This window comes from Lepidochelys olivacea, assembly GCF_965140295.1.
Source record: "Lepidochelys olivacea isolate rLepOli2 genome assembly, chromosome: 14".
NCBI classification, from domain to species: domain Eukaryota; kingdom Metazoa; phylum Chordata; order Testudines; family Cheloniidae; genus Lepidochelys; species Lepidochelys olivacea.
Window position 1 is genome coordinate 6,942,513 of NC_140424.1, and position 15,743 is coordinate 6,958,255.

The window sequence follows — 15,743 nt, forward strand, 5'->3', positions numbered from 1 at the left end:
TGCCGTGCCTGTAAGGATGCTGCTTTTTAATCACTCAATGGAGTAATGAGCTGCCTGGAAACAGTGAACTGAGTGGGAGAGGGAAATGCTCTCCATTTAAGAATCTTGTCCATTTCAGTTAAAGGCAGTCCATGCGGTCCATAGGTGACAAAATCATTTGTGCCAAGTTTGACTGGGGTTTGAAATTTTGTCCAGAAGTGACTGGAGGGGCGGGCAGATGATGGAGAGGAGGAGAAGGGGGGTAAGGAGGATGGCTGTTGCGTTCTGTATGTTTGCATGTAGCCATAACAGACCATGTGATTTCTTCATGAATTCTGACCCAATCCCAGGTGCTGATAGCTGCAGGGCTTTCCTGATGTTGGAGTTCCTGATAGGTAGTCAGATTTCGGGGAAAGGCGTATTTCCCCCGGCAGCCTCGGTGGCTGATCAGCCCATTCCACTCACAGACGTGCTGTTCAAGTTACTATACGTTGGAATACTTCAGCTGCATACGCTGCAGGTTTCCCACTGGCAGCTTGGAATAACATCTCGCTTTGCCAATCGGACACCACGAGAACTGTTATGTCCCCCAAAAGGAGGAAGGCCTGAAGTGATAGAAAAAGCTTTGGTAGCATGGGAACTGATGGCACTCCCTCTCTTCCCTCCCGCAACCCAAGAAGTTCTGCAATTTTTAGAAAACAAAAAACTGCTTTGAATGTATAACAGACCGTTGTCTCAGCACGTCTTTCACTGTGATTAACCAGGCTGTGTCCAGGGAGTTTCTGTGGTTTGTAACATCTCTCTCACAATATACTGAAGTTCAGTTTGGAAAAGCAACATTTTGTGTCCTTGAAATTCCACAAGGATTTTTTCTGTGCTCCTGCACTGCACTATTGGAGACAATAACCCTCCGTGTCTTGTCCTGTTCCAGGCCCCTCTGCCTCTACTGGCTGCAGTACCTCTAGAGCTCACCCATACTGCAGCAGAAGCCTGGACCAACATACTTTCATGGACCAACCCAAGAGGAAGCGTTTCCATGATGAACTTATGTTTGAAGTTCTGGTCAAGGCCAACAAGCAGGTCCAGAACCAAAGACAGAGGACTTACAGATGGAGGAAAGGCTGAGGCTGGCTGCACAGCCTGAGATCAGGGTTTCAGGCACTTGTTTTGCAGTTCCTGGAATAGGAATGGTGGCCAAGGGAGGAGGACAGAGTTCAGCAGAAAGAACTGTCTGAGCTAATCTCACCAACAGCTGCAACAATACCAGCTCCTGCTGCATCACTCACGCCACAGCCTGAGTCCCCTGTGCAGTACCCTGGGATGCAGTCCAGAAACAGCTTGGCAAACTGCATGGCAGCTTGGCCCATATAGTTGGGCCCCCTGAGGGGCCAGACAGGGCAACTTTGCCCCATGCAGCCCTCCATATCGACCTCCTCTGTGGATGCCTCCACCCTCTGCTCCTGGTGCCAAATGTGCAGCAAATGGGGAAGGAAAGGGAAGGAAAATGGAGGGCCAGGAGACGTGCAATGATAGAATGTTTCTGTCTCGTACGTGGTTTCACTGTTTGCACTTGTTCATGCACATGCCTGATTGCCTCAGAAACCTCTGCCGCCCCTTTACTCACAGTCAAATTTCCAGCACCAAACTGGTGGGCAATGTACTGGTAGCAGTCTGGGGGAGCCAGATACCAGACAGTTATAACAACCCGCTTCTGGACTGGGATGGCTGCCCTAGTGTGTATTGCTTTAAGCTGGAGGGTCAGGGCAAGCTGCTCACAAAACTTGAGAACTGTAGCTTTCTTCATGCTAAACATCTGGGCCAACTGCTGGTCTGCATGAAAATGTGGTCCCACCAGTCTGTGCTTGTGACCCTGCTCCAGAAGTGCCGGCCCACATAGGAGGCATCGGCGGATGTACTGGCTGTCACAAACAGCATCAGCCAGGTCAAGACTGCTGTGTCTGTGTTCTCCTCATCCTCTTCCTCCTGATCCATGATAAACTCTGTCAGTTGCCTTTGGAAATGCCACTGAAATGCCCACCAGCATCTTCCAGACGCTCTGCCCGTTTCCTGACACAGGAGTGAAAGCACAAGCAAAAGACGTTCTTCAAAAGAACTGCACGGAGTGTTCCCGGTGTGGGCATACGGTGGATTTATAGTGGCATTATGGTATTTACTGTCTTATTACCTATCCCTTTGCCAATGGTTCCTAAGGCTATATCTACACTACGCACCTTTTAACATCACAGCTGTGCCGCTAACAGGCACACAGTGCAGCCACTGTTTGTCGGAGAGAGCCCTGCCGCCGATAAAAAAACTTCCACCCCCAACGAGCCGTAGTAGCTTGGTCGGCAGGAGAGTTCTCCCACCCACAAAGCGCTGGTCACACGGGCGCTTTTCATCGGTAAAACTTTCGTCGTTCGGGGGGGGGAGGGAAGTGTTTTTTTCACACCCCTGAATGACAAAAGTTTTACCAACAAAACTCCAGTGTAGACAAAGCCTAACATTGTTAGCTTTTTTTGACTGCCGCTGCACATTGAGTAGATGTTTTGAGAGAACTATCCACGTTGACTCCAAGATCTTTTTCTTGAGTGGTAGCAGCTAATTTAGACCTCATCCTTTTATACGTATATAGTTGGGATTATTTTTTCCAATTTGCATTACTTTGCATTTATCCACATTGAATTTCCTCTGCCATTTTGTTGCCCAGTCATCCAGTTTTGTGAGATCCCTTTGTAACTCTTCACAGTCTGCTTTGGACTTAGCTAGCTTGGAAACATGCTGGAAACTTTTACTCGTTCATTAGCCCAAGTGAAGTTAGTGGCCTACTAGTGTGAATCAGCACTACTCTCATTGGTAAGGATTGTAGAAGCAAGGCCCAGGCTGCTAAAAATGACTGAAGCTAATTGGAGTAAGCCTATTGTTTTAACTTTGCAATGATACTGCCCCATTGGTGAGACTTCCTCTGAAATACCCATTCCCCGGGTAGCTAAATACCAGAACAATGTCAACAAATTGGACAAGATTCAGAGAAGAGCAATAACAATGGTGAAAGGGCTAGATTGATTTATGAGGAAGGATTAAAAGAGCTACATATGTTTATCTTGGCTAAATGATGACTAAGGATGGGATATAATAATCATCGGCAAGCATGTGAAGGTATAAACACTAAAGGGGGAGAGGAATTATTGAGAATGGTTCAAAATGGTGTGGGGAAGGGGGGTGATAATGAGGAGTAATTGGATTAAATAAAGGAAAGGATCTTTGTGGCTGAAGAGTTGGAAAAAATTCTTCACGGTTCCATCTATTTGTTGTGGAATAGTCTCCTAGGAGAAGCAGTGGAAGCCCCCTGACTTGAGTCATTGCAAACTAGACAGGAGGACCCAGTACTGGGGAATGTAATGCAGGGAACAGACATGGGGGATTTCCAGCTTTAATTTCTATGCTTCCAAATATGCCATAAAAGAATATTTAGAACATTTGTATCCAGTAATTAAATGACTCTTTGATGTGGGGAAAAATAAGGGGGGAAATCATAATTGTACAAATTATCTACATGCAAAAATTAGGAGGCAAGAAATAGAAACCATTCAACAAAGCTTCCCAAGGAAAATCGTTATGGAGCCCTCAAAGATTGTCATGAAATCCCTTTTCATGCAGCAGGAGCATGAAGCATAATATAACTGACCTTGTGCATATGATACTGCTTATGAGTCACAATCTCTACTCCCTTCATGACTAACAGTGGCTCAGGATTTAGTGGGAATCAAAACAAAGCAATTAGCAGATTTCTTGTTGCCCTAATAGCCTATTATTTGTATGACACGTTCTCTAACAATAATTTATACAAAAAAAAGTTTTCTCCATCATAATTGTGAAAGAAAAAAATCATAGCAATCATATGAAGAGCGCAACTCCACATTACAAACAAGAACCATATGTTGACTTATCATGGGAAATATGTAAATACAAGCCTGAGCTGATCCGGAGCACATGTTGTTAGTCATGAAGCAGCTATTTAAAATTCCACGGCTGGATCATTAGCTTCACAGTATCCTTTGTAGAAGACAACAGAGAGCAAGTAATCAGAGTGGCACTGGAAATATTCTCCTCCAAAGACATTACATTTAACTGTGTTTTATGGGATCCATCATTTTTGTGATCCATCAGCTGAGTCAGACTGAGGTGTCCTCTGCCTTGGTTAGCAAGATGAGTTTCATACCTTCTGAGCCATGGAGTAAGAATGAAAGCCCTGGATCAGAAAACCAAATGCTCTGTGGGTGATTAGATTTTTAAGAACAGCCAGCCCCGCTTGAGTGTGTAACTGGGGGAATGGGCTAATTCAGGGAATTGGTAATAGGCCTTTGACCTCTAGCTCATCAGTTCAAATCAAGCCTACATGAAATAATGTGGTGACTCTGAGTACAGGCTCAGAGGCAGGATGGTCCAGTGTTCGAGCACTAGCCTCCGACTTGGGTTTACATCCCTGCTCTATCACTTAGCCTTGCTGTGCCATATTTCCCCATCGTCCAACTGGGGAGAACAGCATGTCCCTTCTTCCCGGGGTGTTGTGAGGATAAATGCATTAAAGATTCTGAGTCACTCAGATGCTGTGGCCGTGGAGGCCATGCAAGCTGATCAATAAAACCATTCACCTCTATTCACAGCTAGCTTCTTTGTGGACAAGATTCCACTTTACAAGCTCTAACTGGCACCATGGTTGCCTGTCTCAGCCAAGTAAAAGGGCCACAGAAGCTGTGTTGCCCTTCACCCCCAGAGATGAGGTCGGGGCTGAGACCTGTTCGCTGAGTGGCGTGAGGGCACTTTTGCTGCTGCTGCTGTCTGTGTGCTGCATGAACTGAGGCCGCCAGTCTCCAGATCTGTCCGTCTAGCATCTCTCCCCAATATGGAATTCCCTTTTGAAAGATCTCGGGGGCAGTTCAGATTTTACAGCCCATAAGCGGACATCAGTGAAGCAGGTGAGCAATCTGTGTCTGAGGCTAGGGAGATTTGCTGTGTGACAGCTAGTGGTAGAGTGAGTCACTGTCATTTTTTAAGAAAAACTCGTATTTTTTGTTTTCAGACTTTTTTCACCAAGTCAAAATGTGAACACAATTCACTTGAGTCCAGATCCTCCAAGGTATTTAGGCTCCTAACTCTCATTGATTTCACTGGGAGTCAGGCACCTTTTGAGGGTCTGGGCCTTGGTCCAAAGATCAATTAAGTAGAACCCCACTCACCCACTTTCTCTCCCTCCCCACTCGCAGGACACAAAGTTGAGGATGACGGAGGGGGAAACTACTGCCAACAGCTCAAACCTCGGAGAGGAACTTCAGAGCAATCATTCTGACATGCTGAGCCCCTGAACATTAACAAGGCACTCAACTGATGACCTCTTCTCTAAGGCACAATCCTGCTCACCTTACTCTCAAGCAAGTGGTGCTATTAAAGTCAGCAAGCCAAGTTCAGTCCTGGTATAAGTGGGCGTAACTCCATTGAATTCAATGGCCTGGATAATCTCCCTGGGATCCAAGCACGAAGCCTCACGCTGGGTGAGTCCTACCTCCATAGCACTTTCTCCACCATCTTGAGTATAAGGCAGAGGGCCCTCTGTCGTGGCGCCCTGAGTGCAGGGCCAGGGCTCACTTTGTTCTGTGCCACCGGCACTATTCCCCCTGAAAAACAAAAAAAGAGTTGGGGAGAATCGAGATTATCAAAATCTTGTCGGAAAGAGTGAGAGCTAGGAAGAAGCTTAAAGGAAGCCATTGCTATTGATTTGGGGAGATAACAGAAGGTTGACGGCCATATGAAAGGGGGAGAGAAAATCACAACTCTAAGTACAATAACCAGTGAGAACGAAGGGAGCAGCTCTTATGTTCACACCACAGGCCAGATCCTCAGCTGGTGTAAATCAAGGCAGCAGTGACTGAAATTCTGAACTTTGAAGTCAATTAAATGGTATAATTTACACCTTCTGCAGGTGCGACCCACAGATTGTAGTGGGCTATTTGGCAGATAAGGAGCGCGCCTGCAATTTCCTCTCTTCCATCATCAGCTAATTGTTCTTTCTACTGTTCTTCTTTGTTATTTGTATTGCAGTAGTGTCCCCTATATCACAGAATCATAGAATATCAGGGTTGGAAGGGACTTCAGAAGGTCATCTAGTCCAACTCCCTGCTCAAAGCAGGACCAGTCCCCAGTTTTTGCCCCAGATCCCTAAATGGCCTCCTCAAGGATTGAACTCACAACCCTGGGTTTAGCAGGCTAATGCTCAAACCATTGAGCAGATGCTGTCCAAATGCACAGCTCCTGCCACAAAGAGCTCACTGACTAAGCAATAGATGAAAAGTGTGGTGGAGAGAGAGGAATAAAAGATACAATTGAAGACTATTTATTTATGGAAAGTATCAACTATCTTCAACTGGCTCTTGATCCAGACATCAGCCATTGGCAATTCCTTGTAGGCCTCCTCGCAGAAGAGGATTTTGAGGAGGGGGCAGTGGCACTGGGGTCTAGCTCAAAGAAACCATCAGGCATAATGGAGAGCATAGAAGAGAACAGTAAAAAGTTCCAGGTTTAGTTTGGGGCACTCTTGGCAAATTTTCTCGTAAATACGGGGAGATCTTCTTGGGTTTGGTTTTTAACAGAATGATCTTTTAAGAATTATTCAAACCAAAGGACAGCGAGAGTGTAAAGTGTGTGTGTGGTATTGATACTTGAATTTATTAAGCATCAATAGCATGCTCTATGCTTTAAAAAGAGAAGGTACGGGCACGGTCTCTAGCCCAAAGAGCTCGCACTTTAAGGCCTGATCCCGCAAACACTTACACATGCGTTTAATCGAGATGCCGTTCAAGTTTAATCTTTTATTTTCTTTCCAAATTTGTTATTGTGCTTGTCTTGTTTTTTTTTGTTTTTCTTTTCCCTAATATTGATCTTGTTTGTTATTCAGTCTTGTAATTTATCACGAGTCAATGAGTACAGCTTTATAGTCTTTTTTTTAATTATTGCTTTATAGTGTTTTACAGGGTTAGAGCTGATCAGACAATGTAAAGCTTGGTATAATTGCTGATTCATCATTTGTATTATTACATACAAAAGAATTATGCTAAAAGAATGTTATTTAGGTTGTGAAGTCAACCACCTGAAAAATATGAAATGCCTAGTTTACAGTTCCTGTGCAAACTTAACTTTGTCCCCTTCTGTGTTCATTCTGTGCCTGTTGGTCCCATGAAAAAACTAGCATGTGATCATGTAATTAAAAACTGTATCATAAGGTATATGAACAAGGGGCAAAATTAATACTGATCTGGCCACTGCAAATCTGGGAGCTGCTAACTTTCAAGTGCTTGACTTTGCCATTGAAATAATATCCTTTTAACATTTTTTGTATGTCATTTCCTAGGTTTTTGTTTGTTTGTTTGTTTGTTTGTTTGTTTGTTTTAAGAAAAGACTAATTATATTCTGTACAACCCTCTCATTGTGAACCCTTAGTACTGCAGTATCGACTGCTACTACTTGAGATGCAAACATTAGTGGACACCAGGAAAAGGATGCTATCCCAGAGGGGAAGATGGGCCCTTGGTGCCGTATGCTGGGGTGGGGGTCCAGTTCTCTCTCTACCAGGAAGCAGAAGCTCCTGTCCCATGTGGTATTTCAAGAGTCGGGGATGGGCTGCTGGGGCCATGTGCCAAGTCTGCAGAAGGGAGTGATCAGGGTATGAGGGACCTTGGGTGGCCTCTCCCCACCCACACATACCTGTGTTGCTACACCTGATCCAGCAACTCCCAGGCATTCCTAGTGCAGTGGGCTGATGCTGCTTTAGTGGCATAATGGGCCTCCTTAAACTGTCCATATTCAGGTATTATTTTATCATGTTGCCAACATTTCATGAGGAATGCAAGCAAGAGAAGGGAAATGGTATTTGTAATAGTCTATAACTCAGTCAAAGGAGAGGGCAATTTCATAGGACAAAGAAAAGGCATTTGTCTGGCCCCAGGGCTTTCTTCCTGCAGAATTTCAAAGGCCAGTTGCAAACAAGGGAGGTGTTAGAGCTTCTCATAAAAAGGTCATAAGAATCTTTTATAAAGGGAAATGTTAGGAAACCTACATCTGGGGGTTGTTGCCAGCTCCCCTTATAATTGTGACCGCTCCGTTAATCCTGAAATGCCTTGCTCATGTCTGTGTGGGTTTTTTAAATTCTATTTTAATGTCATTTGCTTTGAAGAGAAAAACAATGTCATTCTGAGTGAAGAAGTAATTCACACTGTCTTCAAACTAGCAAAAGCAATTAATCTAACCAGACCCTTAATTCATGTAGACAGAATGGTGTCAATAGTGCTCCATATGGCCTAAAGCAATAGCACCTCAGGCTGAGCTCCCCAGCTAATTAGGGTTGGGTGTGGCCAGTACTTGGATGGGAGACTGCCAATGGAAGCTCTGTAGAAAGTGGTGGTGACTCAGTAGTTGATACTCTGCCTTCTGAACCAGCTGCGTTCCACCCAGAGGTAGCTGCATGACCCTAGAAGAAGTGATGTGAGAGAGTATCTGTGTGTTTGTCTATATATATATATGTATGTGTGTGTCTGTGTATACATGTGTGTATTTATATATATATATGTGTACACACACACAAACACACCTATATTCACCTCTAAATTTACCCACTGACTTCAGTGGGGCTGGTCCACCCTCACCATTCTCTTTGTAAGATTGGGCCATAAACTCTGAGATGCACACACCTGTATATCAGTGTCCAGTGGCCTTTATATTAATTGTAGAAAACAGAGAATTTGAAAATAAATGGTTGAAACTGATCTCTTTTTGATAAGAACAATATATTTGTTTAAACTTTCATGTTTTCTATTGAGAGGAAATAATCTTAGTTCTTTCTTTTTTCCCCTCCCTTTTTCTTCTTCCATGTTGACAGCTTTGTTTCACCAGGGAATGTTGTAAGGAACATTGTTTAATTTTACTTTATTTATTTGCATTTTAAACAACCACAATAAAACCTAAATGCTCCCTGGAAAGCTTTATATTGCATGCCATCCAGTCCCATGACATATGAAATGCTGGGGGAGTTTTGCTTGTACAAAAAAAGCAGGAGTGAACCCTTAGTGAGAAGCAACAAATGTTCCTGGGGTTTAAAAGTAAAAGGTTATTAATAACAAATTTAATTTGGCCCATTCTCAGTTGGGGTGGAGGATAGGAGACACTGATTATGCTTTTTAAGTACAACAGGTATTTGGAGACACTAAGAAATATAGCTCTCCAGATCACCAAGACTTTTTCTAGAATCTGTCGCTTAAATATCTTTGACAAACTGAACTACAAAACCAAAAATCTGTGTGCAGATGAAAGATACCCGTTCTATTCAAGTAGACTTGCTTTGTGCACTGCCCACTACAATACCACCACTGTTGTATAATTTTAGAAATATCTCCGTTTCTTTCCTATTTGATTATCACATTTGTTAAATGTTTAAAAAGAAAAATACCCATCTTCATTAAAGAAATGCACTTGGGGAAATCCCTTAAACTCCCCCACCTCACCACTCTGGCATTTGAGAGTTTCTACTATCTGATCTGATCATACAACAAAGGGAGAGGGGCTAACCTTTGCAATTAGCATGTGTCTGCCTCATTTACTGATTTGCCTTATGCTGTTCCAATTTCAGTCTTGTGATGATTATAAAGAGCGGGTGGATGTGGGAAAGGAAAGGTGTCTCTTGCTAGGTTCACAAAGACAGATCTCCAACCCTCAGTCTCCATTTATGACAAACTTGTGCCTGCATTTTGCAGGTACAAATACTTCCATGAGCAACATTTAAATAATCTAATTCCTGCTCATGCACAAGTGTTAACATTTGAAGCCACAGTCCCACTAAATCTGGCAAATTTTGTGCTAACCCTTGCCAATGTACTGGCATCAGACTGTTTAAAGAGTATGCACAAGTGTTAGAATTCTGAGAAGGTGTTTGTGCTGGCTATATCCATGCAGTCCCCCAGCAGAAGATGTCCCCTAGAAAGTCATTCTGTCATCAATATTCATGTGGCTCGGTGTATTCTGAATTATAGACAGAATTGCCACTCCAAAGTGAGAGGCCTTTTCCCATAGTAACTATTTTAACAAAGAAGCAAGTCAAAAGTTTAATAATGCAGAAAGTGAAGCAACTCAAATTGTATCCAGAAAAAAATCCCTGGTTTTATTAAAACATCATTTTTCCTCTTGATTGATATTTAAGGGGATCAGAAACAGGATTTCAAGGCGGTATTTAAAATCAGCCTGACTGCTAGCTTAATATATTAGTGCACCTGTGTTTCTCATCAAACGTGCTACCAAAAGATCTGGTTAAAAGGACTTTGATCTGACTTTAAATATCCCCAAACATCAGGAACTGGAGGTATTTTAATCTGATTTTACTGGAGCTGCACTGTTTTAGGGAAAACAGAACCCAAAATTAAGTTCATATTTTTCCATCAATCCCTCCCTGCAGTTTCAGTGCTTTTTTTTTTTTTTTTTTTTCTTCCCTGAAGTGGGGCTGGCAAAGAGCAATCTCTTCAGCTCTTCTGCTCACACAGCATCAGGTGGGGAGGTGACAGTGAGCACGGGGCATCTCTGGAACACAGTCCTGCCATTAAGGCATAGGTCAGAATAATAACTTTAATTGAAAAGGATACCATTTTACCTACACATACAAAGGTTCATGTTGTAGCCTTCCGTCCTTTCTTAGTCTTTATGTATTTTCTGCTCAGCTTGTTAATTCTTTGGGGAAGGAGCCTGCCTTCCTATGTGATTATAAAGCTCCTAAAACACTTTCATTGTGCACTCTTTCTCTATCCACATTGATGTAAATAAACAATATTAATCGTTGTTAGCTGGTCAACAGAACAACATTATACCACTCTCCAATTCTGGGTCTTTGCCTACTGTGCTAAATCTTGAGTATATAGGGTCGGATCTCACTTGAACCAGTTTTACACCATTATAGTTGCATTGGCTTCTCCTGACTTACTCCTGATTTATATGGTGTAAGAGAAATCAGAACCTGGCCTCAGTACTCCCCTCCCCTCCTCTGCCCCGCCGCCAACTAGCTTAAATAGAAGTCACAGAAGTGGAGAGACCTTCACAGATAGATCACTGTTTCTTAAACAATATAAATGCTTGCAAGCTATCGTCACAATGAAATTGAGTAGAACTGAACCCAGTTTGATTCAAACTAACATCTGTTCCCTTATTTCCACTGTATTCTCTTATCTCTTTGTTATGCTTACACAAGGGAAGATTGGATTCTGATGCTACCTTATTATCAGCACTTTCTCCTACACATTGTTTAGACAATGACCAGGCCAGAGCCTCAGCTGGGGTAGCTCCAGTGATTCAGGGTTGAGAATTTGGCCTTGAGAACAGACCTCATGTTACCAATGCTACCTGGTCAGCAGATGTTTCAATTTGTTTTGGTTTTTATGTGTACTCTGATTCTTTTCCTAATACACCTTTTAAATCTCTCCTGACATGATTTTTAGGCCTATGCTGGGTGGATGGCAGCCTCTGTCATTAAAGACAACGTTTGGGTGGCTCTGAGCCTTGTTACCTCCAAATATATTCAGTTAGGCTTAAGAATTCTGTGTAACATGTACAACTTGTAAGCTTGTTTTCCAGGACAATGCAGGATATTACCAGGTGCTCATATGACCCCCAGTGTTCAGATACTATAGTGATAGCTAGCTAATTAGATACTCCTTTCACTGGTATAACTCCATTGACCTCTTGGTTAAATAACTTTAACTCATACTATTTGGGTTGAATATAGCTACCATATAGAAGGTCTAGTTGATGCCACAGTCACAACCCTAGCTCTTAAGCAACCAAAGCCACCATAATCGTATTACACTGGTGCACGGCAAACTCCATTGCCCCCTTTGTCTATTTCCAATCTGAATGAAAAGCCCTGGATTTCATGGAGGGCTTTTTGAGCTAATCAGATTGGCTAAATCAGTGGATGCCAGATACAAGTAGATAATAAGAGGAAAGAGGTGCCTACATATTACAGTGATGAGACAAGATAGGCTGAATGATCAATTCCCACCAGAGACATGGCAATCTTTTCTTTTCCCCATGTCCCATTGTTTGATGAGACATTAATCAACAGTTTTGTTGTCAGGGAAGGAGGGAGGGTAGATAGTGACAGCAAAAGGTGTTGTTATGCCAACAGAATTGTCAGTTCATTATTGAAGGTAATGTTGATGTCATCCAAATGTTTGTGTCTCTTGAGAACTTGTAGTGAATTCTTACCAGTGTTTTGTTTAAAAAAAAAAAAGGCAATACTGGGAGTAAAAAACCATATTCCAGGCCTGTTCTCTTCCTGAAACCCTGCTCAGCCGTCTCTTGGATATTGTGCTATACTTTTGAAAGTGATAAAAAAAACCCAAAAGATAAAGTATATAGGTAGAAATCAATAGCGCCTTTAAACATTGCACAGGAAAAAAACCTGCACTTTTCTGTTTTCTTTCTGAACTCTGTGAAATGCTGGGAAACTGTTTTTAATAAACAAGAGTTCAAACAGTGGGGCTCCATAGCCAACAGTCACGCCTTAAACTCTAAACTTTACATGAAAACTCTCAGATCCCTTTGAACTTTTTTTTTCTCTTCTCGCTGGCAGAGGACTCCAGTGTTTATGCATTTTTTTGAGATTGCTGGTGGGATCATGAGGAGGGTTTTAATATTTTTTTAAACAATCTCCTGCCTTCAGAAACCATTAATGCCCACTAAGAAACATCAAGGCATCGCTTTGAAGTGCCTTCTGGCTACAGCCCTCTTACACTCTTTGGTTACTGTGCAATCAAATAATTAAATGGAGTCTCAAAAAAAAAAAATTCTTTTACCTGGTAATTAAACACCCCATGTTGGACAGTTGTGAAGGTTTTTAAAGGCAGTGCAAATCTACAAAGACTCTAAACACAAAGGCTGTACATGCTACAATAAGTGACTAGTTGCTTTTGCCTTATTTTGGCAGTCTCACATAGGGAAGAAAAGTCCCAAATGACTTCTCCTTCATCCCCCAATGATGACCAGCTCACTGTAGTAACTCTCAAAGAATACAGACAGACAGACCAATTCATAGTCCCAAATTAACAATAATGAACTTTAAAAAAACACATTTTCATCAGTTTGTTTTAGGGCTGTCAATTAATCGTAGTTAACTCACGCGATTAACTCAGAAAAATGAATTGTGATTAAAATAATTAATCGCTATTAATCTCACTGTTACATTTCTATTGGCGTTCTATTGTTTATTAAATATTCTTGCTGTTTTTCTACATTTTCAAATATATTGATTTATATTACAACACAGAATACAAAGTGTACAGTGCTCACTTTATATTTTTTTTTACAAATATTTGCACTTTAAAAATGATAAACAAAAGAAATAGTATTTTGCAATTCACCTCATACAAGTACCATGGTGCAATCTCTTTATCGTGAAAGTATAACTTGCAAATGTAGATTATTTTTGTTACATAGCTGCACTCAAAATCAAAACAATGTAAAACTACAGAGCCTAAAGTCCACTCAGTCCTACTTCTTGTTCAGCCAATCGCTAAGACAAACAAGTTTGTTTACATTTATGGGAGATACTGCTGCCAGCTTCTTATTTACAGTGTCACCTAAAAGTGAGAACAGGTGTTCGCATGGCACTTTTGTAGCCGCGTTGCAAGGTATTTACGTGCCAGATATGCTAAACATTTGTATGCCCCTTCATGCTTTGGCCACCATTCCAGAGGCCATGCTTCCATACTGATGATAGTCATTAAGAAAATAATGTGTTAATTAAATTTGTGACTGAACTCCATGGGGGAGAAATGTATTTCTCCTGCTCTGTTTTAGCTGCATTCTGCCATATATTTCGTGTTATAGCAGTCTTGGATGATGACCCAGCACATGCTGTTTGTTTTAAGAACACTTTTGCTGCAGATTTGACAAAACGCAAAGAAGGTACCAGTGTGAGATTTCTAAAGATAGTTACGGCACTCAACCCAAGGTTTAAGAATCTGAAGTTCCTTCCAAAATCTGAGAGGGATGAGGTATGGTGCATGCTTTCAGAAGTCTTAAAAGAGCAACATACTGATGTGGAAACTACAAATCCCGAACCACCAAAAAAGAAAATCAACCTTCTGCTGGTGGCGTCTGACTCAGATGATGAAAATGAACATTTGTTGGTCTGCTCTGCTTTGGACTGTTATCAAGCAGAACCCATCATCAGCTTGGACACTTGGACATTCTTCTGGAATGGTGGTTGAATCATGAAGGGACATATGAATCTTTAGTGCCTCTGGCACATAAATATCTTGTGACACCGGCTACAACAGTGCCATGCGAACTCCTGTTCTCACTTTCAGGTGACATTGTAAAGAAAAAGTGGGCAGCATTATCTCCTGCAAATTGTAACCAAACTTATTTGTCTAAGGGATTGGTTGAAGTAGGAATGGGTGGACTTGTAGGCTCTAAAGTTTGATGTTGTTTTATTTTTGAATGCAGTTTTTTTTGTACATAATTCTACATTTGTAAGTTCAATTTTCATGATAAAGAGATTGCACTACAGTACTTGTTTGTGGTGTATTGAAAAATACTAGTTCTTTTGTTTTTTACAGTGAAATATTAGTAATAAAAAATAAATATAAAGTGAGCACTGTACACTTTGTATTCTGTGTTGTAATTGAAATCTATATATTTGAAAATGTAGAAAACATCCAAAAATATTTAAATAAATGGTATTCTATTGTTTAACAGCAAGATTAATCGTGATTAATTTTTTTTAATCACACGATTAATCGCAATTTTTTTTTAAATCATTTGACAGCCCTATTTTGTTTGTTTTAAAATAAACAGTAAGGAAGAAAAACGTGGAGATGTGATTTGGCTGTTTTGTCATCTGGGTCATTCCTGCTAGAGCTGGGTCCAAGCCCATCTTGAAAAGCAATGAAGTATAGATCTGGATGTGAATTATCTCCTAACATTTAAGGTGGGTGACTTAATACATTAGAGAGACTACCATGAAATCCTGCATATGAATGTCACCAAAGTTTGATGGTGATAGGATCAAGCCTATTTGTTTAGGCCCATCTCTTTCTAAAGGGCATGAAAGAACTGAAAAGGAATTAAATGACAGGTCCAAAAGATACTGGGGAATGTCAAATATAGAGGGTGTGTTGCTATTTAGAAGGCGTCCAGTAATAGGGGCCTTTCAGGGTGAAAGAGATTCATCAGGAAAATTATTTCTCTTCACATTACCCGTTGAATTAAGCTTTATGAAATTTGCTGGTTTAACTTCCCAGGAGTTTGCTGAGAACATTTTCTCTAGTTCTAGTCTAAACTGGCAAGTTCCTCCCTGAGTTCTGCTTTGGGCTGTGAGTGAATCTTAACACAAAACTCAATCAAAATGTTCATACCTGCTTTTCTGCTTCTGTACCACAAACGCTGCCCAGTTTAACCATTTAATCACATATTCTGAAGTTGAATACCCTCGCCACATAGACAATGGCCTCTCAAAACCTTTTATTATCTTCGCCCTCTTCCATGCACCTGCCAGTTTTTCAGTATTCGTCCTGTAAAAATGATGGTGCACAAGAATATGTGGTTACTCGGTTTGTATCCCGAGTAACCACATATTCTTGTGCACCATCTACTAGCACTGTATCTATTTACATATATACATCTATAGAATAATCCTATAAAGTAAATTTCCTTTTCTCCTCCTCTGGTATTTT